The 26,808-nt window shown below is 44.5% G+C and overlaps 1 long non-coding RNA gene across 2 annotated transcripts in view; it reads right to left on the minus strand.

Annotated features, from left to right (window-relative positions):
• LOC133264036 (uncharacterized) overlaps positions 1-8,230 on the minus strand; it is a 31,338-nt gene extending 23,108 nt beyond the window's left edge. Inside the window, exons 1-2 of one of the 2 annotated variants that reach the window (XR_009741597.1) lie at positions 8,060-8,230; positions 5,338-5,515 (exon numbers count right to left, since the gene is read on the minus strand). This is a non-coding gene — a long non-coding RNA (uncharacterized LOC133264036). Of the gene's footprint in view, positions 1-5,337; positions 6,789-8,059 lie in introns of those variants that run through there. The other variant, XR_009741598.1, reaches the window with a different exon arrangement.
• Positions 8,231-26,808: the final 18,578 nt, after the last annotated feature.

The raw sequence follows: 26,808 nt of genomic DNA on the forward strand, positions 1-26,808 counted from the left end.
CCTATTAAAGTTACAGCCCGTTGAGTTCCTGGCTTTTCTCTCACCACAATAAAAAAGCAGAGGAGTGCAAAGCATAAATTCTACTTTCGGGTTATATTTAGTTGAGCAGTTGTAATTTAGAAGAGCAGTCACTTTAAGCCCACTTTGCATTGGTTTCGCTCCATCTTTTTCACATCTTCAAGTTTCTGATATGGGCTGGAAGCCACACCATGGCAAATGAGCCCAAATAGTGGGACCCAGAGGTGATGTCCCAGTTAACCCCTACCCTGCCAGCAGTGCCTTAGGCATCTGCTGGGGATTTGAAAACAATTCCATGATTTACAAAGCAGACTCCACATGCAGATTGAGAAACATTCAAGGAATTTCCAGTCATTCTCACATGCTCATAGAATCATAGAATCACAGACTGGTTTGGGTTGGAAAGGACCTTAAGATCATCCAGTTCCAACTCCCTGCCACAAGCAGGGACACCTCACACTAGACCATGTCACCCAAGGCTCTGTCCAGCCTGGCCTTGAACACTGCCAGGGATGGAGCATTCACCACTTCTTTGGGCAATCTGTGCCTCACCACCCTCACAGCAGCAGCATGTATTCCAAACCCCACTGGAAGACACTCACAAAAGTATGTCAGATTTGCTGCAATTCTCCTCTCCCTCCATCCTGGTCTATGTTTCAAGCACTAGGACAGATTTTCTTTCAGCTTAATGTGATTTGGTTGCATGTAAGCCTAGGGTGCCTCTTTTCATCCTTTGCACATTGCCTTCCCTTGATGCTTACACCAAATTCATCACTATGATGTCTAAGTACATGGAATGTTTTTCAAACTCACTGTTGTCTAGAATTACTTCTGGGGGGGGGGGGGTGGGGGTGGTAAAGCAAACAGAAATCCCTTAGTAAGCCTTATTGAATTCCTCTTGCATTCTCTCACTCTACAATGAGATCAACCATCCTAATTTTCACTGCTACGGGATCAAACCACTGGACCCAAGGGACCAAACTGTACCCCAATTTACATGCTATGAGCAGTATAATGCACCAATTTAACATAGCCTTGTGTCCCTCATCAGTATACAGCAAGTTTCCCCCTCAGAAGTCACTTGCAAGGGAACGCAACTAACTTCCAACGTACCTGCACAAGTCTCATTTGCAATGCAACCCTGACAGTCTCCGTGGGGAGTTTAATATAAGTTCAACCTGCTGTTCTATGCTGTGAGGCTGTGGAAACTGACAAGCTAGTGCTGAGGAGAGGTCCTTTCAGCCTGCTATCCTGCCTGCCACAGTAGCCAGCCAGAGACAGCAGGTTCAGACGGTATCTGCTGTGATGGTTTGCAAGAGAAACCTGCCTGCAGGAGGAATGCCTTCCTTATCCCCATCAAGTTGTGAAGAGTTCACACAGAGTAAAATAAATAAATACATTAAAAAAAACACTCTCCTGACCATAGGACTGCAGAACTGGGCAGTCCGGGGACACTGCAGACAGCCACAGTGACTTCCTTGAAGCAACACTCAATATCCATAGCTAAAAATCTACTTCCTGCCTGAAACTGTTTTCAGTTACAGACAGTAACAAAGGGAAAAGGTCAGTGGTACAAAAGGGCCTATTATCTCTTCCTGTAAGCAATATCCTGCTTTTCAATTTCCTCAAGCATTCCTTTCTTTGGCAGCAACAACCTACCCCCTTCTCTTTTTCCAGCTATGCCTTCACTGACTTCCAAAGTCAAACAGGGATAGGCAAACATGGCAACTCACAAGAACAAGCTGCAAAATGTTTTCTTCATGACAACAGGCATATCAAAAAAGACAAATTTCTGCAAGTGCTTCTCCACATGGTCTCCATCACCCCACGTCCTGCAAGCCCATGTTCACCTCGGTCAGTGTGATCTACTCTTCTCACAAAGGTAGGAGAAGTCCTACCTTTGTGATAAAAAAGAACGGCAATCTTGTAGAGACAGAGGCTGACATCCCCGCTGCCGGGACACTGGTAAACCCTGTGGAAATGCAGGAATTCCCTACCCTGGCTTTCTGCATGCCAAAAATCCCACAATTTTGAACAAAAGAAGATCAAGGGTGCTAACCCCGGTGCCCCAGCTAACTTAACCCAAACCTTGCTCCCAGTACCCACTCTGGGAGAAAGAGGCCTTTCTTCCTTGTCTCTAAATGGCCACCCAGCATAAGTATCTCCCCATAATAATTCATGAGCAGGCTTCAAATGGTGCAGGCTTGGAAGAGAAGGTTGTCTCAGACATGATAATCCTTTTCACCAGCCCAAGTTAGAAATGCAGACAATAGATACACAGACCAATAGATGCACTCTGACCTTGATGTTTCAGACCACCACGCTGTTAAACAAGAGGCAGGACCCCTGTGGTCATGGGAATCTCCAGCATGTGTTTAAAACTGTAACACTATATTTCTTGGTGAACTTTGCCTAAACTATCTTTAACATTTTCCAGGTGCATATCTACTTGCAAAATGTTGTGCACTCTGTATATGCACAGACATGCACGCAAGGTGAGGAAGAGAAAGAGGTAACTCCCCATAACAGCTTTTAAATGATGAGATAGCGGCAGCTACTGCCTGCAATTCTTCACATATCACCCCTGCTCCTTTAGTTCAGTTGATCAATAAAAATTGCTATTGAGCTTTCTGATACTCTAAACAGGTAAATCAATGCCCTAATGAAGACAGCAGTTTTGTCCCAGGACTCTCTTTCCTTGGTATTCTACGTAAAAGCAACAAACAGGTTTCTGAGAGCTGGAAATGACTGAGCTGTTGCTTCACGTGCTACTTCACCTCAAGTAGCCAGCTTTGACAGGCTTAGCCCCCTCTCTGCACACTTCCTCCTCTGCACATCAGAACAGGACTTCAAGTGGATATAGAACTAATTGGTTTCAAAGGGCCTGTCTTCCAGGAAGATGGAAGTCCTGATGTCTGACTCCTGTAGGAGCTAGCACATTTGTACAAAGAAACATGAACATCCGTTAAAATCACCTAATTGACCAATTTGCCAAGCTATTTGTCTTTAAAATGAGACATTTAACATGTCCTGCTATATGCTGATGTATTTCAGTAGCCCAGAATAAACACAGCCTAAAAACTAAACCTCATACCCAGATAATGCAGCTGGGAGTTAATGATTACAATATGTGACACTTCAAATACACCAAGTCAATGACATTTAGCTAATCTGTCTTCCCTATTTTTTGCTAAGCAGGTTGGCAAAAGAAGAAAAATGGTTCATCTACTAACAAGTTTAACACAACCTTGAAATAAATCATATTCGAAAGCTAGAAGCCTGGCTGAGTTTAATAGTTAAATCATTTATTCCTAGGCTAAAAAAAGAAATAAAATTAAAAAAAAAAACTGCCCTGAAGTCATTATCAGCATGATCCTCTATTTGAAGTCTTGCAAAATGTTCAAGGAATGGCCCTTGTGGTTTGGCCAAAAGGAAACAACATGCTCAGTGGCTCTTTGCAGGCCCAAGAATATGGAGACTCCCAGTATGAGAATATTAAATTATTATGGCTCCTGCAACAGGGAGCACAATTGTTAGTGGCCCCCTTCCTCTGATGGCCAAGCTCTGTTCCTCCCTGCTGGGAGCACTCATTGTCCTACCTAATATTTGCATGCTTTGATAATAAGAAGATTGTCAAGATAATAGCAGGGAAGTTTCAGTTGAAACTCAATTTTCCCAAGCCAGCTGCGCATGGCCCCAGTCACGTTTTCTATGAAGATGCCTTCAAAATGCAAAATTAAGCCTTGCTCCTGAGGAAAAGAAAAAGAAATTATCCTCCTCCCCAGAAGAAGAAGAAGAAGAAGAAGAAGAAGAAGAAGAAGAAGAAGAAGAAGAAAGGAAAGAAGGGTTACTGAACAAGAGCAGGATGAAAACCACTTCCTGGAGAAATTATTTTTACATGAGTTTAAACTTCCTTTTGTTCTCCAAAGCATTTTGATCAGTGCAAGCAAATAATACTGAAAACAGAAGAGCAGGTCTTAAATCACAGAATAATTACTTTTGTGAGCTTTATTGATTGCAGTGATCTAGCTGAAAGAGTCTGGGGGCTCTCTTCTCTCATCCACCTTCCTGCATGACACAACCATTCACCAGCTCAAATGAGGTGGGACATAATGTGATTTTTGGAAAGAATAGTACTATTGTTGAAGTCCAAAAAAAAATCTGTATTTCTTTGGGTTTTGGCAAACTTGCTTCTTTGTCCACTCCAAATAATGGCTTAAAAAAAGAAAAGAAAAAGAAAAAGGTGCACTCCCTCTCCCCTTTTGCCCTTTATCCCTATTTCAGACTATGTCATTCTGAGTTATCACGGATGAGGGACTTTTAAACACTCATGAAAAAGCCCTGCAAGGGCAAACGTCATGGGCCGAGCCCTTGTCAGACAAGAAGCTGTACCTCTGGCCATATGGCTACCCAGAACCTCAGAGACTCTGCTGTCTTCCTGCCTCTCTTTAGGGCTTTTTGCTTACTTTGGCCTCGTTTTACACTTCAAATAGCCTTTTTATAAAGGCATCTGAATTAAAGTATTTTTCCAAGTGCAATACACTCCTCCCCAGTTCAGTTGAGATACAGATATTTGTTTCTGGGTTCAGGAACTTTCTGTGAATGGACTGCACTTAGACATGCTGGTCTGCAGTAACATCAGCACCAAAGCCCTTTTCACTCACAACAGAAGAGGATTAGAGTCCAAACCAGCCTCCCACTAGGACACTGAGGAACAAAAACCCATCTCAAGCCAAGCCAGCTATCACCCTCCTTTGCTGACATTTATGCAATTCAAACAGGTCTGTACAGTCCTTTAGCATAACTAAATTCACAGAGTGCACCTCAGGCAGTCCAAAACACAGGTGACTGAATTCCACCACACTTTAGGTCATTTGTACTGAGCAGGGAGTGCTCATGATGTCATCTAGATTCTGACCCTTTGTAGGGAAGAGAAGACCAACTTCAACTAGTGGGCCTGCCAGCAGAAATCCGTTCACTGAGCCCCTCAGATATTTTTCCTACTGCACAGCAGAAAGCAGACTTTACAGGACAAGTGCCTGTGGTGTGCTCCATTCTTTGCACATGTCTCAACCATCAAGCAGCTGGTGGGGTGACCTACCCGGGAGGTTTTGGACACCACATGGCTTTATGTGTTTCTGGCCCATGTAGGCTGCCAAGAGGGTCAGATGCAGTTAGAATGCAAGCACAGAAAACTTATCTGCTTTTTTCACATGAAAAGAGGGATGAGTCTCTTCACTGCCTTGTGCCCTGTTATTTATACCGCAAGAGTGAAATGAGCATAAATTACTAACAACTGAAATGCATTCACTGACTCACGCTTGCAGTGCAGTGCTGTCTGAGCAGGAATAATCACGGGAGGTGTAGCACGGAACAAGCGCAAAATCATTCAGGATTGCTTAGGCAAAGCTGGAGCCTCAGGCGGGACCCGCTGGAAAGGCATGCTCTAGAAGGATGTTTCCCTCAGCAGCCAGAAAGTTTCTGGGGGAGTGGCAATCTGTAAAAGAAATCAGCAGAGAGCAGAGATGTTAGCTGACTTGATACTCCCAAAATAAGTACTAAAATAAGAATGGCAAGTCATGCCCTCACTTCTGCCAGTACTGCCTTCTTCAGAGAGGTTTGAAGAACAGATCACAGTGCTCATCATTCATCCTTTCCTTTCACTGACCTATGCAGACAATGGTATCCCACCACCATCTCCCCCGTTAGAAGACAACAAAAAGACAACAAAACCATTTTTAAATGCTTTCAAGTACATCCCATAATCCTTGCCTGGTAAAGACAGACATATAGTTACGCAAACATTGTCTCAGACACACAAAAAGGGCTACTCCCAGGCAATCAGTTAGCTGTACGCTCACCCTGTTTCTACCAGCCAGTGCATCTTGGTATGCCATACGTAAAGCTATTTCTTTGTTTCATCTTCTGCTAAATTACCCATTAGCAGCAAAAGAAATCAGAAGCCTGTCCAAAGAATACATATGTGCAATAGCAACAGCCCCACTGCAGCATCACCCTCTTTCACTAAGCCTAACTGAGGTATGGCTCCAAAGGGCTGGGAATAAGGAGCTGACAGAAGGCAAATGTATTGCACATAGTTAGAAACACACACAAGTGCACATACATACAAACACCTATACATGCTGTGGAAGAAAAAGAATGTTCCAGAGTAGTCAGCTTACTTGCAATGGCAATTAAGCATCCACCAGCACACGCAAATTAAAGGGAGACTTTTGTGGCCTGAAATTGTTATTTCTGTATGATGCTGTCCCCGTTGTTTGGATTCTCTGGAGTGCCATCAGTGTAAAAGACAGCAGCAAACCAGGTCTAATTCACCATGTTTAACACAGTGAAACTTGTCAACATGGAACCCCTTTTATGCTGCATAAAGAGGGACACTTGGTTTGCTGTTTGCCTTGCCTTGAGAAAACTCTGAACAGAGATTCATTACCAGCTCTTGATAGGGGGGAAATCAGAAGCATCTTCAGTGTCAGGTGAGAGTCCCAGCCTCCCGCAAGAGGCCAAGAGCTGCACCAAGAGCCAGCACTGGAGGCAGCAGTCTCAGTTCAAGTCAAGAGAGTGGCAACAGCGTGGACTTCCTGACAACTTTATCTCTCCCCCTGGGCCCATGCTCCTGCGATTCATCTTTGAATCCCTGATGTGCCACTTGCTGCCCTCTAGGACCTAACATGTTGACATCATCATGCCTCTCAGAAGGAAATCTGTCAGTGCAGCATGAAGAAGAAATCAAAATGGTAGAAAGCAAGGAAAAAAAAAAGTCCAAAATGTAGGAGTTTTGGATCTATATATGGCATATAGGATTGGAGGGTTTTCCTAGCATTTTTTTAGCCTTGGGCAAATAATGGAGCAAAGACTTTGCTGGGAGCTGCTCAGTGAGAAAGGCCAATGTTAGGACTCCTGCCCCCAACAGAAGCTTATCCTCAAGCGAGCTGATCTGCTCCTTTGAGAGGGGCAGTATGGGACAGAGGAGGAGAGGGGGAAGGCGGGGGGGGAAGCTTTTCTTTACACTTGTGCTGTTCTGAATGTGGACCATCTGTGCCCCCAGCTGGAGTGCTGGAGATGGTCTGGCACTTGAACCACACCATATTTACAGATCTAAACACAAATGGCTACTGCCTGATTGTTTCATGATTCATTAGTCAGACAAGCTCTCCTCTCCCGCCAGCACAGCTGTTACAGAGTAAACCTTTGTCACTTAATAGGCCTGATTATTACTTTCCATCAAAGGTATTGATCTGTGTCATCTCTACTTAAGGGAAAAGGGGAGAAGTGAAAAGAGGACCAAAAGGTGTCAGGAAAACAAGAAGCGGGGGGGAGAATTAAAAAAGAATGACATTTGCGTGGTGACTAGAGGAACCGGTCAATGCATTTAATCTCTTTTGGGTGTACTGTATTCATGTATTCATTTACTACAGTGACTAGGTTACTCATGGAGATGAAGCGTCTCACATGATGTGGCATTCCTTGCACTGCACCAGACTGCTACAGTCACACAATATGGCCATGCATATAATTGGTCGGCCAAATACACAATGTGAATTAACAAATAGTATTTAGGAAAAAAAATAGAAATCAATTAAGTCACGCAGCAGAAGGTACAAATACAGGTTCATCTTGAAATGGCATGAGAAGAGATGAAGAGATTGATGGCGAGACTTCAGAGAAGCAGGCCAGACTTCAGCCCTCGTGCATCCAAGTCAGCAGCCCTACCCCAGTTACACCAGCAAGGAGCTGGCTCTCTTTGTTTAACAAAGGAGCTGGGGATAGGACATAGTGTGTTAGAGAATTGCGATGCAGAGTGTATTTACCACAGCTTGAGAGCTCTCGTTGCTCCAGCAGCCGTCTGACAAGCTGCCATTGCAGCAATTGCAGTGTTATTGCAAATTCATTCATTCCATCAGCACGATGAGGTTTGCCACATCCAGACTGAGAGTTTCACTGCCTCTCTGACCCACAAAGCCATTACTAGTGGCATTATTACTTCTTCCCTGCTGCATTTGAGGTGGTACTTGGTACACACCATTCCAGTGACCAGGTGGACAATTCGTAGCCACAAATGTGGCTCTGGTGGCAGCAGGGAGCAAGCTCTTGAGGGAAGTTGGCTTCACTCTTTGTGTTTTTCTCGTGTCAAAGGCATCACCTTTCCTGAAGCCAAATCTCAAAGCCCTTGTCCGGTCCTCCTTCAGAATAAACAGCAACAAGTTCTGGGAACTAGGGGAGAGAAAAGAAACCACAGCAGAAACTGCTTAGCTTGCATGGACACAGCACAACAGTGCAACTACTCAGGCTACCAGAATTTATAGCAGTCTGTACATACAAGGAGGTTTTCCTCAAACCAAGACTTGCATTTTCAATGCAAAGAGGCCAGTAAGATGTTACACAGGGAATACCAGTCATTTTAGGGAAAGCACTGTTGAGAGAAGAATGAAGAGGGGGAACCTAAGCAGTAGTGTAGAGCTGTCAGAGTGCTTGGGTTTCCCCTAAGGTCAGCTTGCCTACAGGGCCATACCTGCCATGTTCAGCCCAGGCATGCAAAGTGCAGTGACAGATGCCAGCCCAGCAGGTCACTGGACAGGGAAGCAATTGATGCTTATGTCATGGAATGTTCTTTTACAGTCCATCTTTCACCCAAAGCTCTGAAACAGACCAAAACACACATGCTTTTCTGACTAAGGCTGTGCCCCAGAGCAAACCTGGTCCCTCCATCTTAGCATTTGCCACCAAGATCCCATTTCTACCCACTCACTCTCCCGTCCTGAGTCATATACTGTTTCACCGGATGGAAAGAAAAGTTCAAAGACTGCAACACATGACACCAAGCAAGAGTTGTGGCACACACAACCCATGGGAAAGTGTTGCTTGGCAATACGGCGTGTGCATAGCTCCCCGCCAAGGGACTGGCATTGTCTCTGTGCCAGGAAATCAGCCATTCAGCTAACAGGCAAAGCAGCGGCCACAGAAGACAGAGAAGCAGAAGGGAGCCGTCAAACCCAAGAGACATGCTAGCTCTCTTTCCTTCATGTGCTACAACAAATAGAAGGGGGGTAGGGGTGGGTCTGGGGAGTGAGGAACCAGAGAAAAGCTGTAAATTTTAGCTTAAGCCATTTATCTTTCTAATGCATCAAGGATGAAAACTGCTTAGTCAGTGCTTGAGGAGGGACCAAAACTAACATACTGAGATGGTATCTTAGAGCTTAAGTTACGAGCGAAAACCTTCCCATTTATGAGCTTTCTTGGAATGAAAAAGGGTGACATTTTGTCACTGAATCATTTAGAAGTAGGCTGAGTAAACCAGCCAGGAACAGGCTGTTAAGAACAATCCTGCAGTACACAGGTCTTTGCCATTGTTGATGCTTCATTTTCTTTCCTTGGAGAAGATGTCTGATTCTGGTAGTTGATGACAAGACTAGGGCAAGCCAGCAAGGGAGAAGAAAGACACATACACACAAAAAGAACAAACCCTTGCTCAAGTAGCTCTCAAATAAAACCGTAGCTTTCCAAAATCTGTTCTTTCCAGACTCTGCTGAGAGTAGGGTTTTATTACTGGTTCACAGAAATGGGTTATCCTTGGGATGGACATGCTGCTCATCAGCTTCACTATCCTTTTTGACAAGGCACTGCTGAAACACACCAGACTGTCTTCCTGTTCAGAAGCAACTGCACATAAGCCCGACATTGCACCTCCTACCAGTTTAGCCCAGTGAGACCCTGGATAGATGGCATTACCAGCAACACCTCTTCTACTTCACAGCAAAACTCCAATAGAAAACCCCTCTGACAGCCTTGACAGGCACAGGAGGTCTAAGGCACTGATGACACAACCCACCTACCTGCCAAAAGCATGGCTCTGACTTATCTGACCGAAAGAAACTCAACTGCAGTGTTTTTCTCTCACTTGTGCCCCCATCTCTGTCCTCAAAACAAAGCTGAATTAATTCACATTAAAGTGAAGTGAGGTTTAACATGAAGTGGAGGTTTAGCAGGTCAGATCCAATGGTGTCAACCAACAGAGCTCTGCTGAATCTGAAGGACCTGCTTTGCCCAAGTGTGTACCAATGGGAGGACCAGCACAGCACAGTGTCTTAACTCTGGGTTGCACAAGTGTCTGCAGCCTGAAGACAAGGGCCAACAATTCTCAACTTGCCCTGGGCCTACATGGGACTAATAGCCATAAAACTCCTTGTGGCTAGTGATGAGAGGGTAAAGCAGAAGCAAAGAGTTCTCATTTCACCTTCCAATCTTAGCTGTGGACCTGCAGGAGGATGGCGAGGCTGCAGCCACATCTGACCAAGTCCATCCTCATCCATACAACCCTCATTTCCATACAAATATACTTGTTGCAGCTGGTATCAATTGCAGCAGATCTGTGTCAGGTTCCTCCTGTGAACCTCGTGAAGTACTGTACCTGCAATTGAACTGTGTGGTCAGCTGAAGACATCTTCTCTGGGAAGGGAGGCAGGGAAGGGAAACAAGAAAAAAAAAAGGAAAGCTTCAGGTCAAAGGATTGATTAAGGTTTTGAGTTACAGGGGGCTATTGATTTTTCATTAAACACCATGTACTGCTGTAAAGCAGAGAAAAAGTAATTCATTGATCAGAGCTGTGGGCCATGTTCACTTATTGGCTTCCTGCCACATCCCATTATTCCCAGTTCTAAATTGTATATTGAAGTCAGTTCATTCTAATCATTGCCTCCTGTCACCAGCAATGTCTCTCAATAACTATTAGTTTAATCACCCCTTTCTTACAATGGTAATGAGTGATAATACCCAGCATTATGGCGGATTCATGAATATTAGTCACAGCATTACAGCATTGCATTTCACAATGCTACAGTTAAGGGTCTGTCAGCATTTCCATTACAAAGCCCCCAGGCCTGAGACTTTATAAATCACTCTTAAAAATTTGCTGCTGGCAGAAATAAGGAGCGGAGGGTGTTTGGGTTCTGGCGAGAATATTGTTGGAACTGCTCTCTGCAAAATCTTTCTGGCCATGGTTTCACTGCACTGAAAGAGTGCTGGAAAGGGGAGAAAAAATGGGGGAGAAAGAAGAGGAACTTTGCCAGTTCAAGCTGCTTTTTCCAATTGATTAAAATGCCATCATTTCAAAAACAGGATGATCTGCTGTTAGGTTGGACAGCGATTCAGGAGACAGGCAGTCTCTTCCTAAAGCTGACATGTAGAGACAGCACTACCATGCTCTCCTGCCGATAGCAGCACTTGAAATTTAAGAATATCTTAGCTGAGACCTCTTACCTTCTGCAGGATACTTTCCTCTGTGCTGGCTATTGGATTCAATGTTTGGTAACCTGCATTTTGAGCAGGCTGCTTGCTGCAGGGACAAGCACTGAAATACTCAGACTTCATATAGCACCTGCTTAGGTAAAACCTCAGCCTGGGGACAACAGCTTTATTAAGAAGCTTGTATCTGATTGCAGAATCCAGCCTGAAGGTGTAGAGGGAAACTGGCCAAATTAGGGGTTTTCTATTGGAAACCTTTCTGTTTACAAGCAAGCCATAAAGATGTCACTGGGACTGAATGTCTTAAAACCAACAGCATGCTCTGAAGCATTCCTTTGAAAATTGAACTGATCAAGATCTGAGTTGAACAGTTGCTTTTACACTATTGTCAAGCATGAGGAGTTAAAACAGGCATTGCAGGATCCAAAACTGGAAACAATTTCTCTGGATGGAGAGACTAAACTTACAGTGTTCTGTAGGGCACTCAAAATAGGTAACAGAACAAACAGCACACATGCACAGGGTAATAAATACAAGACAAATATATTTACTGAAGTATGTGAAAACATTTAGAAAAGAAAGATCGGTTATAGGAGAAAATACAGAAACAAAACAGGTGAATACCCAACCATAATGTAGCCTTACACTAGTAAGGTAGAATTAATATCAGATAGACCCTCTCCCAGCATCCACACGCTGATGGTGGTGTCAGTAATGACTTCTATCTATCCCTGAGTGGGCATGGTCTACACCATTGAGTCTGGTCACAAACTCATACAGTGCTGGAAGAGTTTACAGATAACTCCTCTCGACTCCCTGCACAGGAGCCTGCTGTCACTTACAGGCCAAGTTTTGCCTTTATTGCTAAAACTTCAGCTGCTTCCAGAGGTGCAAATGCTACCCCTTTCATCAGCATTTCACCACCATGGCTACCACCAACCTTCACTGTTGGCGTGAGTAAGACTCATGACTAGTGGTACCCACTGTTTCCTCTATCCCAGGTAAGGAGCTCTCCAGGACACACTCAAGAGAAGGCAGACAGGGCATAGGAAAATGGATTCACGAGTGCCACTCACAGAGAATGGGACACCTGGGAATGAAAATATCTGCATGAGACAACACCCAAGAGAGGTCTCTCCTTCAGCAGGGTCTTCGGGCCCTCCAACCCTGCTGGAAAGCAAGTTCCAGCTACAGGAATAAAAACAATAATTCATTTACTTAGCCATGTTTTCTTGCACAGTGTCTTTTGCAATGCATTCCAATACGTTGCCTCTCCCTGAAGCCAACCTCCTGCTGACGCTCTTCACAGTTGGTTGCAAAGGAGAAGATGAAGCCTGCTAATTCCTGATTTTCAGTCCAGAGTCTGTACTTGAGAGGTCAACTGGGGCTCAGAGTGACCATATGAACTGAAAACAAACAGCAAACTTCCTTTTGTACAATGGGGCTCTGCAGAGATAAAAACAAGGGTCCTACACATGATGCAGAAAAGGAGGTAGTGGCCACTAAATAAATTCAAGTGAGAAAAAGAGTTAATGTGTGGGTTACAGCATGTGGGAATAAAGCAGAGGATGATTGCGGGGCTGACAGTAATCAGCCTAAAGGTGAAGCCCAGAGAGAGTTTTTGACTCTCAGAGGATGCTGCAAGGATAAATAACACTTTTTCTTACCAGCCACATGCACAAAAGAGCAGCTTATCCATGTCAGATAGTTATATGGCTCCTATTATCAAGTTAGCGTTTTGCAATCTTTGCTGTGTTTATTGTCATAACACTCTGATGAGGGAGGAAAACACAGATCTCAGACAGGAGCAGGATTGCCTGGGTAAATTTCGAGTATGCCAGGGAAATGAAGCTAAAGAGAGTAGGACCCAGACTGTCAAAGGCACTTCAGCCCCTGCATGCCACAGAAAACCACTGTCAATGTGTAAATACACCTGAGGATTTTGACCTAAGTGACTAACCCAAGCTCACACAAGGAGTCCGCAGCACAGCAGAAGACTCATCTCCAAAGTTATCAAGGAAATCTTACTTTCATTACTGCTAAGAAAATACATCCAGCATGGAAAAGAGCATCCTGTATTTGCACAGAATTCACCTAGCCTTACAAAAAGTTAGAGAGAGATCAGAGCTCTTATTTTGCCTGCCTGAGCATTCCTCATCTCCCAGAAAACTCTGTGCCTGCTGCAGCTAGGTCATTTAAAATGGATTGGTTATGGTATTAAATCTACCCCCTAGGAATGAAGCCCTTACTGGCAAGACTTGGTTTTCATTTTAATGTCCTTACCTCATGCCAAATAAACAGCGTTGATGTTATATCATTTGCAAAGGACAGAAATCCTCTGCAGAGCTGCAGCAAACAGCCCTTCTCCCATGCCAGTACATAGCACACATCTTGGGGTAATAAAGACTTCATTTCATGCTTCAGCACACCTGATCTAGGGCTCAGATTCAGCAATGGATTCAACAGCAGCTTGGATTCAGCGACAGCTCCCACCTAGCTATGAATGCCCCCATATTTTATTCACATTTTTAACTTTTAACCCAGCTTCTCATGGGGAAAAGCAAACAAAAAAGACTCAGACTGTGCACCTTCCACTTGACCAGTAACTTTTGTACATACTAATCTACTGTAACCACATATGAAGGAGCACTGACACTCTTTAAGGCAGTTAAGGTTCTGCAAGTGAAAATAGGTAGCTGGAAAAAACACAGGTTGGAGAGAACGAACATCTCATTTCAAAAGCAGTGTATCCCAAACCTTCAGAGCTGACCTCATCTCTGACTAGCTCAAGCTGGCCATTTTCTGCCAAGTGTCTTGTCGCTAGTCTTGCCGTTGGTCTATCAGAGTCCAAGAGGATGCAGAGCACCACGGAATATGTGAGTGCTTGTCAAAAGCATAGCCCAAATAGTTATAGTGCTGTAAATAAATACAAATAAACAGCTGCTGTAAATAAATACAAATAAACAGCTGCTGTACCTTAAAGTTCAAGGTAAGACAGAATAGCTGATGTAAATTGTACCAGCATGCTATCAACATAAAACAACAGGGCACAGTACATTACTGCAAGTCCCAAGCACTTCACATCTGTCTTGACACCACTGTAAGTCTGACACCCATCAGTTCACAAGATAAAAAACAGCTTGCAAAAGGAATCATCTTGGCCCCACACCAGAGAGCTTGTCCCTACAGCTGGGCAGGAAGACAGCACTCTCTGTTCAGGCAGCATTAAATGACTCAGGCAATGAAGCACAAGGCAAATAATGCTGATCTGTTCCACAGGAAAATATCTGTCAGGTCAAGCCTCAGTCCAGCTGGGTGCTTATGCAGGCATATAACCTCCAGCACTGGTTTCAAGAGAGCTGCTTGCAGTCTTAAAGTCATGCACATACTTCTGTTTTATTCATATTCCAGGGCATGCTAAAACAGGATCCATCAGACGTTGCCTTGCTGCAGTGTTTCAAATGGACCAGATGATATTCCTTGCCTGAAACAGCCTGGGACCCAGTCTTCACCACAAATTCCACCATGTCCATTACCAATTTCACTGATTTAAAATCATCACCTCCCCATTGCTCATGGGAAGGCAGCTGAACAACTTCTGAACAACTGAAAGTTTGATTAGATGATGTATTATTTTGAAGCCAGCAAATGCTGTGCACCCATCAAATAGGATACACTACGGATGGCTCACGTGACAATCAGACACTGAGAATGAATGACACAAGACAAAGACAATACCCACTCTCCTCACCCAAGTCTTTTCTGACTTTAGCATTTCACCTATTCCTTGCTTCAAATCCCCAAAACTTTTCCCCTGTTGTACTGTCACAAAATCCTTCTGCTCAGGTTTAACTCAAGGTACCTGTATGATTCTGCTGGCATTTCCACACTGAGCATGACACCTTGCTGGAAAACAGGGCTGGAACAAACATACATTCAGCTCTGCTCCCAGCAGATACCTGGGCAGATGTGTCTAGGAGCCAGGAAGGGCTCGGAATCCCTGGGTTTGGAGGGACCCTTCAAGTGAAAGCTTCAGGACTTTGTGGCATGTCAGTCTAAACTGGTTCAAAGAAAACAGGTTGTACATTAGCAAAGCACATGGTTGGAGGCATGGCCTCCAGCCTGTTAGCCATCCTGCTCAAGGCTGGCAGACATCTAAGCAGCTGGCTGAGACCACAAGCGCTGGAGAACAAGTTGTGACTATGGCCAAAACTTGCCCACATTCATCCTGCAATGGCATCACCTATTCTGGACATCATTAGGAGGGTTACTGATTTTCACAGACAAACCCAGTTGCCTTACTGAGAGTCAAACCTTCAGATACAAACTTAGCCCTAGGGAATGAACAGAGCAGAAGCAGAACAGAGCCAGGCACAGCAGGCATTTGTGACTGTTAGTGAGCACTGAATATTATCAGCCATTATAAAACACAGGAAAATGGCAACTGAGGCTTTAGCCAGTTTAGATAATCCTGCAGGGAATACTACCAATAGAAACTAATATAAGCAGTAAGTAGCAAGCAGCCTGGGAAACCGAGCTTTTCGCCTTCGGCCTCAGATAAAACACAACACTTACATTGCCATTGGTCCAGCACTAAGTGTCTTATTTGACATACATGTATCTTAAAAAGATTGTTCCTGATTATCTGCATAGGTCTTATCCTCTCCTGCTCAAAGTTTTAGCATGGAAGGCAACATTATGCTTGTGATCTGAATTAAGAGTGACTGGTTTTGCTTGTCTGGGAACAGTCCAGATTTCTTCCTAAATACCAGAGAGCAGAATTCACCCATGCAGAGACATCTCCCCATCTGGATGGTGATGGCAGTACTTGTGATTCCTCAGGAATACTCAGAGTTTCTCTATTTAAGTATCCTTTGTTGTGCTGTGCTACCTGCATTGCCCTAGACCTAGTCACTCACTTACTCTGGCTGCTGGTGTAGACTTAATTTGTCTCTCTTTTTGCAACCCTTTCCTCCTCTTCTAGGAGGGCTGCACTGCTCTCCACTGTGTGATCCTGCGGCATGTTTGTAAAACACCAATGTCCCAGAGAAAGGGTGAGGGCCCAGATGAGACATAACAGTATTGCTATGCAAAGAACAAAGCACCCCAAAGGGGGGTGGTCAGCAGGACAAGTGGCTATCAGAAAGTCAGTGCAGAATTCAAGAGACTGAGCTCTTGCAATTAGGATTCAAATCTGCCATTTAGTTCATTATGTTTATTTAGGCATTAAAAGCAATTTCCCAAGCACGTCTGTCACATTTAGACACAATGGGCTAGCTTGTAATTAGGAAGTATATGACCTCACTGCCTTTAATTGGGAGAAGTCTGCATCCAATCCGTTTACCAGATGATAGAAGGCAACTGGCATTAGAAGGGAAGTTCAGTGTCAGCTGGTAGAATACACACAATACCTGCTATAATGGCCCCCAATTCATCATCAACCTCTCTACCATCAGGACTTTGTCAATGCTATGCTCATCAATTTGCTCATGCACCAACATAAGAGATCAGGAGACAGATACTGCAGCACAGAGAATGATTAGAGACAGGGAGGGAGAGGGCACCAGGGCAGAAAAAAAAAACCAAGGAATGGCAATTTCTGCTTTGGCAAGGGAGCAGCGCAGGCACGGGGCCATCTTTGTACCACCAGTGCACTGCTGCTGAGTGTCAGACAGGCCACATAACTATGACCCATCCCAGGCACTGATCCTCAGAGATACAGTTGTTGTCCATAGTTCCAAACACAGACCAGCACCCTCCAAAGGGATCTGTGCTCAGGCCCAAGAAGTCCTGCCAACTGATTTCTTCAGAACAGAGAGGAGAGAGAGAAAAAGCTATTGTGTGTAAACTACATGTAAAAATATTTAGCAACAGAACCCACATGTCTGCTACATTAAGACCTGGACAAATTCAAGAGACAGAGGCAAAGAATGTGCAAAGCAAGCATTAAGCATTAGAGAGAAGAGAGGCTCACATTCACATCATCACCAAGAATCTGAATGTCAAAATCACATCCTCTATGTTCTAGGGCTGACTTTTCAGCTCCATTTGCTGCTAGAAGTATACAAAAATTTCCACACCTTTACAAAGAGGTCCCAGGTCAGTAACCACATTTATTTCTGTTGGGTATACTGCTTCACCTAGATGAAAACACCAGTTCCACTTCCTCCCCTATAAGCAGCCTTTCTCTTCAGCTAACAATATTATATCACCAGGTAAATGTGTATCCTAATGTTTGAAAGTCCCACTGCCCACTGCTGGTAAGAATTTCTCCTGCATTGATTAAGTATCCATCTTCAGCTTTATTCCAAGTCATCACAATGCTGGGAAGTCTCATTAATAACCTGTCCATCTCTATTTCGTGACCATCATCCCCATTGTCCCAGCATCAGCGCAACCAGGTGATGATGTGCTCCTCTGGTTGGTGGGTAAAATTTTTTTTGCATATTCCGTAGCTCAGTTGAGGTCCAGGGTTGAGAATTCACCTCTTCTTCTTCCTATTCCTCTGAGTCATGTGATAATAGTAGAATAATAGCAGAATAATAATAGCAGATTTTCAATGCCTTAGGAGTTTCCAATAATTTTATATATATATATAAAATAAAAAATAGTCAGATTGATAGATAAATAGTTTTTACCTTGATGTGGGTTAAAAAGCTAAAATCTCAGAACATTTTCTAGAACAAAACACTCAATTCTATTTTTTATCAAAAAGTAACATGGTAAACCATGGAATAAACTAATACACCAAGCATATTTCAGTTGCTCCCCACAGAAACTTCCATGAGTCAGATAGAAACTCCTTCCACTGTTAAGAACATGACTTTCTGCCAGCCTTAAGGCTACCATGCACATATCTAAACAATCTCAAAAATCCACACCAGCTCTGCTGTGTGAGCTGGGACATTCCGCGACAAGAGGCGCGTGGGGGAAGCAGAAGAGATAAGAATGGGACACACAGCCAGCTATGATAAAACTGGCTTTGACACTCCTCTGCATGAATTATATAAATGACTGACGGTCATATATGGGGGTTGAGCACGGAAACCCTGCAAGATGTAAATGTCCTTCAGCATTCCCAGTCCAGCTGCTATTTCTGTTGGCCTGTCATTGCTGAAGTATTTTACTGGGGCAACAGAAAACATAAGCCAAGTAAGACAAACATTCAGGCACAAGGAAACGCAGCAGGTAGGTAGAAATAAAGGACAAAGCAACCCAGCTCTCCCACATAACTAGACCGACTCCTGTTCTTAGCTCTAACACCAAGAAACTGGCCTCCTAAGAGACAGTCAACAGGTGTACTGGTTGTAGCAAGGCCTCTTGTTTCCTTCCATTCACAGGTCCCTGTTTCATACCTACAATAAAATAACCTACTTCTTCATGCAGTGTCTGTTGATTTTTGTCTCCTCTTGGCCCGCTTCAGTTTTCCTCTGACATCCCAACTCATCGGGTTCATCCTACGCTCCTGTCCCAGTCACCCACAGAGTCCAGCTAAAAGACCTGACAAAGAGGGAGAGCTGAACTAGTTACTGCAGTGTGTCTGGTCTGTATTCAGGGCACAAAGTGGGACAAGCCCCAGCCTCCAGCCACAGCTCTAGTATATACATCTGGCCAATGAGGGACAGAGAAGCTGCCTGCTTACTGCTTCCAGCAGACAGAAAACATGACTCCCAATGTGTGCTCCCACTAAAGAGGGGCTGGGGAGGGGTGGAATTATTAGCCATCGAGCATATCATGTCCTAGATTGATGTGTTACATCAGTAACAAAAAAAAAAAGCACATACAGAGCAAACATACAGGGGCAGGCTTATTATGCCCCTTGTGTAAAGGAAAGGGAACAGGGATGGGCCTTGAGGGCCTCCAGAGCAATTAAGCCCTGTTGCTGTTTTTGGATCTGCAGGGCTGGCCATGGCTGTGATGTGTGTGCAAGCCCGCAGCCATGGCAAGCTCCTCTCCAGAAGCTGAGGCCGCTCTGACTCTGAGGCATCACATGCAAAAGCTGTCAGTGTGAGAGCCAGTTGTTTGGAAGCAGAGGCTGGTGCTGTTGGGGATGGCAATGGATAGTCCAAGCATTGCACAAATGTCTGCCCACAGGCTGGTGGAGCCCTGGGAGTGTGGAGAGGGGGTTGCAGGGAACACAGTGCCTGGCATTTCACATGGCTAAAGAGTGGAAGAGAACATCATTTCTTTAAACTCATCTTGCATTCAGCCAGCTGCATATAAATTTCCCTCTATCTCATCAAGCTCTCACTGTTTGGCCTCCTCTGACTGATATTGGCTCATCATACTTAATCTAGGGTGAAATTTCCTCGTCTGAGCTAAATTACTCGCAGCCATCAAGGGAAACGATATTTATTTTTTGTGGGGCTAATGACCTGTCCCCCAGACCCACCCACTGATGGTTATTTACTAGGGCCCAGATGCTTGGGCTCAAAATGAGTGCTAATGTCAGTGGGGGCCATTTCTCATTCAGGTCTCTGATTGAGTTGGAGCGATCCCATTGACATTGACTCTGTGACTTTTAAGGCCATTACCCTCAGCAAGAGATGAACCTCTCATCATTGCTCCAACACTGACAGCTGATTAGCGACAAATTACAAGCAGGAAGAACCTAAGACTTGGTTGGGTGAGGAAGGGGCTGTAGGAGGAAGAGAAGGGGGGCTTTGGAGGAGGTAGGGGAAAAGCACAGAGCCAGGGAAGGTGGAATGAGTAGCAAAGAGTGGGAGGGGACAGCAACACCCAGAAGCTGACACAGGCTGCTGCTATCGGTACTGCTCTACAGCCTTTCGCCCAACATGGAACAGGGCCCAAAGCCAAAGACTGGAGGGAGTGGAGAAGACTCATAGTGACTGTGGAAGCTTGAACCAGAGCAGGCTGTGAGGAGGAACCTTCAGTCCAAGTCAGCAGGGAAGAATGGACAGCAGTGCCAAACCACCATTGTCAGTCCAAGTGCCAGCCAGGGGGCAGGCAGACAGCTTGGTGACTGTACAGCAGACAGCTTGGTGACTGTACACAAGCGCTCTGGGAATCACAGGCCCATGTAGACAAGAAAGATCCTTTCCAACCCTAACCATTCTATGATTCTATAATTCTATGAAAGCAAAAAGCTTCTGATGTGAACTGGCAGCCCCAGGGGTCGAGAACAGTTCTGCCCCCAGCTCTCACTGCCCACCCTCCATCAGTCCACTCACCTCGCTGCCTCTGTTTCTCTCCTCAGGAGGCCAGGCAATGAGTGACATGGATGCAGACAGCACATCCCCATGGTTATCAGGCACACAAAACACTCCCTGAGGCGAAACCTGCCTGACAGCCCTGATGGACATTTCAGTGGTGGCCCTTGCACTTTCAGTGTTCCTAGCAGAGAGTAAGTAACACAAACAAATGCATGGTCATCGTGCTATATTTCACCAAACACAATGGTACCTGAGTTTACCCTTAAGTAATGTAATAGCAATGAAAAGAGAAAGTTCTGAATGGCTCTAGGCCACACTCATGGTTTTGTTTCTAACCACTTCTGCTGTGTAACAACAGAGCCAGCCAGTAAACTGCAGCAGCTTTCTATACCAGCTCCTGCAAGAGAGTGAAGAGTGGGTGCTGTTTTAAAGTTGCCAGAGAAAAAATCCATACCTTAAAAAAAATGCTATCAGCTGTGGATACAGTTCATCTTATCCGGATGATTTGTGAGGCAGACTATGCTCCCCTAAGTAAAAGGGAGTATTTTCAGTGACACAATTAATATAAATGGAGCCATCCTGAAAGGCATTACAAGGAGGTTTGTTGCTCTGCAGTCCTGCATAAGCAGGCTCAGAGACTCTTTACAGCTCACAAAACACCAGGCCCATTTAAAAGAAGTGGCATGAAACACAAACTGAGAAAATGCTTGCAAGGCTGAACTGCCACAGTCACAACTGCCCTCTCTGAAATAAAAACTGTCTTTGGATACTTGAGCAAATAAATGCAATATGCCTAACTAGAGCCTAGGCATGCTGGGTGGGCATGCCATGCAGGACCCGAGCTGGCATTTTTCCTTTGTCAAGATCTAACGACCCAAATGGACCTTTAACAGCAATCATGGGGGTTTGAATCTCAAGCCCCACCTGAAGAAAACTTGCTCTGACGGAACCCAGCCTGTAGCCAAACCTCCCCTTGGTGCTTTTTTCCAGCTGCATTTGGCAAGTGTCTGCCCACTGCTTCACAGAAACACCAGCAAAAACAGCTGCACTGCACTCTCCTCTCCTGTCTTTCCACCCTCCTCTCCACACCGTTTCTTTTACTGAGAGTTCACTAGAAAGATATCACATACTCAGACACCCTAAAAACCTCTCAGGGACTTGGCAACCAACAGTGTATTGAACTAGCTTTACAACTCACTATGCTTGATGGCTTGCTTTGATCTCATTTATTCTGATATAAATCATTCAAGTAAATTCTGATACCCCACTGCAGAGCTGACAGGTCTGGGATCAGGTTTGGCTATAGCTGACAAACTGGCACATAATTCGACTCAGCAACTCAACAACCCTGGACAGTACTCTTGACATGTTATAAGCCTTGTCCCACCTTCTGTCCTGAACATTTAACACTTGACGGCTTCCTTATAGGAGTGAACGCAGGTTGCCTTTTTTCACATGAGCAGAAGCCATTGCAAGCATATGAACATGAAAAATGTGCTAAGGGATCAGCATCCATCCTCTTGCCAGCCCTGGCCTGATCCCCATGTGAAGATGCATGAAACACTGTCCAGGTTTTAAAAAGATCCTGATAGTACAATTTCCACCTGAGGGACCTCTGCATGAGCTCATCACCCTCACTGAGGTTCTGCTCATGCAGGGAATTCACATACCAGCAGTTAACTCTTCCTCTTCCCACCTTCTATCTATCCACACTAGCCCATGGGTGTGCAGAAAAACCACCTGCCCCTTCAGCACTGATCAAAGCTGTTTTGAGAGAAAGCTCTGCCAAACCACCATCTCCCAGCACTGCAGAGCTGGCTCTTCTTTCTCCTGACACAGGACAACATGTACCTGGGACACTCAACAGAAATAAAAAACTTTCTATGGAAAACAGACTGGGTTTGATGAGCTCTTTTTGAAGTGAAAGCAGCTTGGCTTTGCAGGGAAGAAAAGTGACAAAGAGCCTGAGTTTCAGTGAGAGCACACAGTTGCTGGGGTGGGCCTGGAAGACCCACAAGCATCCAAGCAGGCTAATGCTCCCCTTATCAGCCTGATTGGTCAATGTGGATGACATATTTTGGGCATCTCTGCTTACTCAGTGACTGCAACTTACACACCATCCACAAATCCCATCTGCATCTACAGATGGTCCACTTTTTTTTTGCCTTTATCCTTTCTCCATTGTGTGTTAACTGCTCTTGGAGGCTGCAGAGAAGGGAAGCAGAGCTGAAGGCATACTGTGTTCTGCTAGGGAAGCCAGGGAGACACAAGATCCATCACATCTAAGGAAAACCGAAATTCTGACCAAGTTCTGCAATACTGTCCCCTCAGTCATGTCAAAACCCTGTTCAGAATCATAGGGTTGGAGAGGACCTTGAGATCATCTAGTTACAATCCCCTTGCCATGGGCAGGGACACCTCACACTAAACTATCTCACCCAAGGCTTCGTCCAACCTGGTCTTGAACACTGCCAGGGATGAAGCATTCACAACCTCGCTGGGCAACCTATTCCAGTGCCTCACCACCCTAACAGGAAAGAATTTCCTCCTTAATATCCAATCTAAACTTCCCCTGCTTAAGCTTTAACCCATTACCCCTTGTCCCACCACTACAGTCCCTAATGAAGAATCCCTCTCCAACATCCCTATAGGCCCCCTTCAGATACTGGAAGGCTGCTATGAGGTCTCCATGCAGCCTTCTCTTCTCCAAGCTGAACAGCCCCAACCTTCTCAGCCTATCTTCATACAGGAGGTGCTCCAGTCCCCTGATCATCTTCGTGGCCCTCCTGTGGACTTGTTCCAACAGTTCCATGTCCTTTTTATGCTGAGGACACCAAAACTGCACACAGCACTCCAAGTGAGGTCTCACGAGAGCAGAGTAGAGGGGCAGGATCACCTCCTTCCACCTGCTGGTCACGCTCCTTTTGATGCAGCCCAGGATACGGTTGGCTTTCTGGGCTGCAAGTGCACACTGCCGGCCCATGTTCATTTTCTCATCAACCAACACCCCCAAGTCCTTCTCCGCAGGGCTGCTGTGAATCTCTTCTCTGCCCAACCTGTAGCTGTGCCTGGGATTGCTCCGACCCAGGTGTAGGACCTTGCACTTGGCATGGTTAAACTTCATGAGGCTGGCATCAGCCCACCTCACAAGTGTGTTAAGGTTCCTCTGGATGGTTTCTGTGGTTCAAGCTCGCACACAAAGCACAAGCTAATAGCAGCACTTAAACATCGATGTACAACTGTTGTAGGTCAAACCAGAAGAACAATCCTGTACAGTTAACTATATGATCTTTATTTTTGTTTCAGCGTTTAATACACTTCATTCCAGACTTTGTAAAATTCTTTTTTCTGCATCTTATGAGGAACAGTGAGATTTAGCCAAACCTTGGAACAGCTTACAAAGCCTGGAAGATGTGCTGAAATGCCACAAGGAAATCAAGCTCTAGTTTTATTTGTACTGCAAAATACCTACCTGTCTTTTCACATTTCCCCATTCTCAACTCTCTGTTTTCTTCTTCAGTACTAAAGAGTGACACACAGAAGATGGAAAAGACCTGTTTCACGCCTCACCCACTTTCATTCTGCTTAGGCTACATAAACTGGAGCAAAAAAAGAGGAAACACTTTAAAAAAAAAGAAAATGAAAGATACCTTTTGCCTGGAAATTTACTTGTTATTTCTCACTGTTGTTATTATTGTTCACTTCAAAGAAAACAAATAAGGGTTCAAAGTTCTGCCAAGAACTTGATGTGCATTACATTTTAAGGGAGGCAAAGGAAAGTCTTGCCTCTCTCAACTTTACACTTACTTTACATTCCTTTATACTACAAATACATCTTTTCCTTTTTTTTTTTTCCTGGAGCATGGGTACTGGCAAGTCCTGCACTTGTAGAGGGCCCACCTTGAGCACCCTTAGTGAGATTTCATTTCCATTAGTCCAACTCTGAAAACACATTTCACATGATATTTTGCCTGCTGGGCCCCGAACTATTAATCCATTTTCTAAATGGAGCACATTTTGGTTTTAATCACATGCTTCTATTTTGAGTTGGGTGCACTGTAATCCACAGAGTTCTGTAATTTTCCACTTCATTTCTTTTGGATTTAATGAGCTGGTAATAATGTATATTTCCAACTGAAATGACTGCCTGAAACATGGAGCAGAAAGTCACAGAAGAACTTGGGGAGGGAACATTGCTGCCTCAAGTTTGATAGAAAGAAAATAAAGCAACATTAAGACATGGAAGATTATGGAGAAATCTGCCAGATATCACAGAGTGAAAGCCATGCTGGTTGTCCCTTTTTAATAACTTGGGTTTATTATGATTTCTAGTACTAATGGCTATGCTAGTCTGGACTGTAGAAGTCCTGATGCACCTCAGTACACCATCAAAGTACAGCTGTGATTTCTAACTGCAGAGAGGAAATCCTGTCTTCATTGAAGCCTTTGGCCCAAGTCACCCTGAAGTCAGCCTGAAGATACAAACTGCTTCTCTGCTCCAGGAAAGCAGCAATGTGATCGTAAGTGATAGCAACCCAAAGTTTCAGATGTTAAATGCATGTCTGGTGTATGTTCTTCTCCCTTCGGTCATGCATCATGTCAAAATCAAAATCCATTTTGGTCTGCAAAGGTGGCAAAGATACCTACAAAGTAGCTTTGCTTCATGTGAAACGATGTGCAGCTTTCAGCTGGTTTAACTGTAAAATAATCCAAAAAGTTGCACCTTCTTGTCTAGTGCCTTTTTAAACACAATAATAGTTACAGAATCAGCTCAGCTCTCTGTTCTTTGTCAGTCTCACTGAGTGCCAGCAAAGAGGGAGTATTTCACAGCAGTTATGGTTGACAGCCACATTCATGGCTAGCACCACAAGCCAGATTTTGTGCTTTAGCATGGCTATTCCAGCAAGGATCCAGCCCGGTCAGTTCTGTGGCATCTAGATCTCAAGAGGAAACTTGGCAAACCCACTAGTGTATCTCTTTAAGAGTGAAACTACTTTTAAAGATGATGTACAAAATCTTACTTTAAATGCTACATTCACAGTCCTGCTCTGCAAAATGTAAACAAAAGCTGATTAGCCAAAGACATTTTCCCCTGTAATTAGATTCACTCCTCAATTTAAAAAAAACAAAAGCCAAACCCAAACAACTGGTAAAGAAAAAACTGTCATGTGGTGTATTCTCAGTGCTCCACACAGAAGCTATGAATAATGTGGCTGTGCTAATTGGTGCCCATTAGGGCACTGAATCAGAATCCCCCTGCCCCAAACAGGCTGCCTTTGCCTGGTAATTACAATGCTTAGAAGTGACACCCCCCCCCCCCCCAACAATTTCGGGGCTAATGGCAGAGAATCCTGAATGTGGTATAATGCTGCATTATTCAAAAAGGTAATGAAATTCCAGGAAACATCAGATGCAGCAGGAACATGAAGATAATTTTGTTTTTATAACCAATTTCAGCCAGATAAATACTAGAATCCTTTCCAATTTTCCCCCCATGAAACTAAAGTGTCACTGAGATTTACAGCCCCCTCAAGTTCTCTTTTCAGAAGAACATTCATTTACATAAACAGATAATCCCAGATAAAAATTTCCATTAGACAAAGGTGAAATGGATCAATTTTCTCTGCCAAGACAAATCTTAAATCTTGAACAGATAGGGTCATTATTACACCAGGCCCATTTCAGAAATAATGTATTTAAAAAAAAAATCAGCCGATAGCAGCCATTTCCAGCTTTCCAATTATCTTTAAGAAAAGCTTATTCTGTGGACAATAAAGCACATTACTGCACAATATGATACAGTCCATAAAGATCACAATGTTTTATGAAAGGTTAAAGAAAGCTCAGCACATTTAGGGGAATGTCATAACCCACAAAGTCTTTCAAGACTTAGCCAAATCCACGTGGAGGCTGGGCAAATACTGTGCTATAGTTTGCAGTGCTCCCCTCCTGGAATCCAAACAGTACACTGGGAAGCATTTGCCACCCTGGCTTACCCTGGAAGTCAAGTATTCGTGTACTGTAAAACCAAGATGCAGCTCTTCTTCCTCCGAGGAAGAAGAGAATTCACCCATCCCTACTTCATGTGCTAGGGAGAAAGAGACAGCTGCTTAGGAATACTTACCCATCTGCAGGGTCTCCCAGCCCTTGTCTTCAAGAGCAAACGGCTCTCCCCAGCCCACGTTTGACCAAAGAAACACATGGGGAGGTCACTGCTGTCTCACCTGGCACATTGCCCATTCCCTCTCCACCTCCACCCCCAAAGCCGGTTTGGCATTAACACAGGAGAAGCAAAAGCACGGCCTCTAGTTCCATCCTTGCCCACTCACTCCCCTCTGCCAGAATCTCTCGAAGCAAT

The sequence above is a fragment of the Pezoporus flaviventris genome, unplaced genomic scaffold (assembly GCF_033815535.1).
Source record: "Pezoporus flaviventris isolate CSIRO_AGI_PZ_B2104156 unplaced genomic scaffold, CSIRO_AGI_Pfla_v1 ptg000002l, whole genome shotgun sequence".
NCBI classification, from domain to species: Eukaryota; Metazoa; Chordata; class Aves; order Psittaciformes; family Psittacidae; genus Pezoporus; species Pezoporus flaviventris.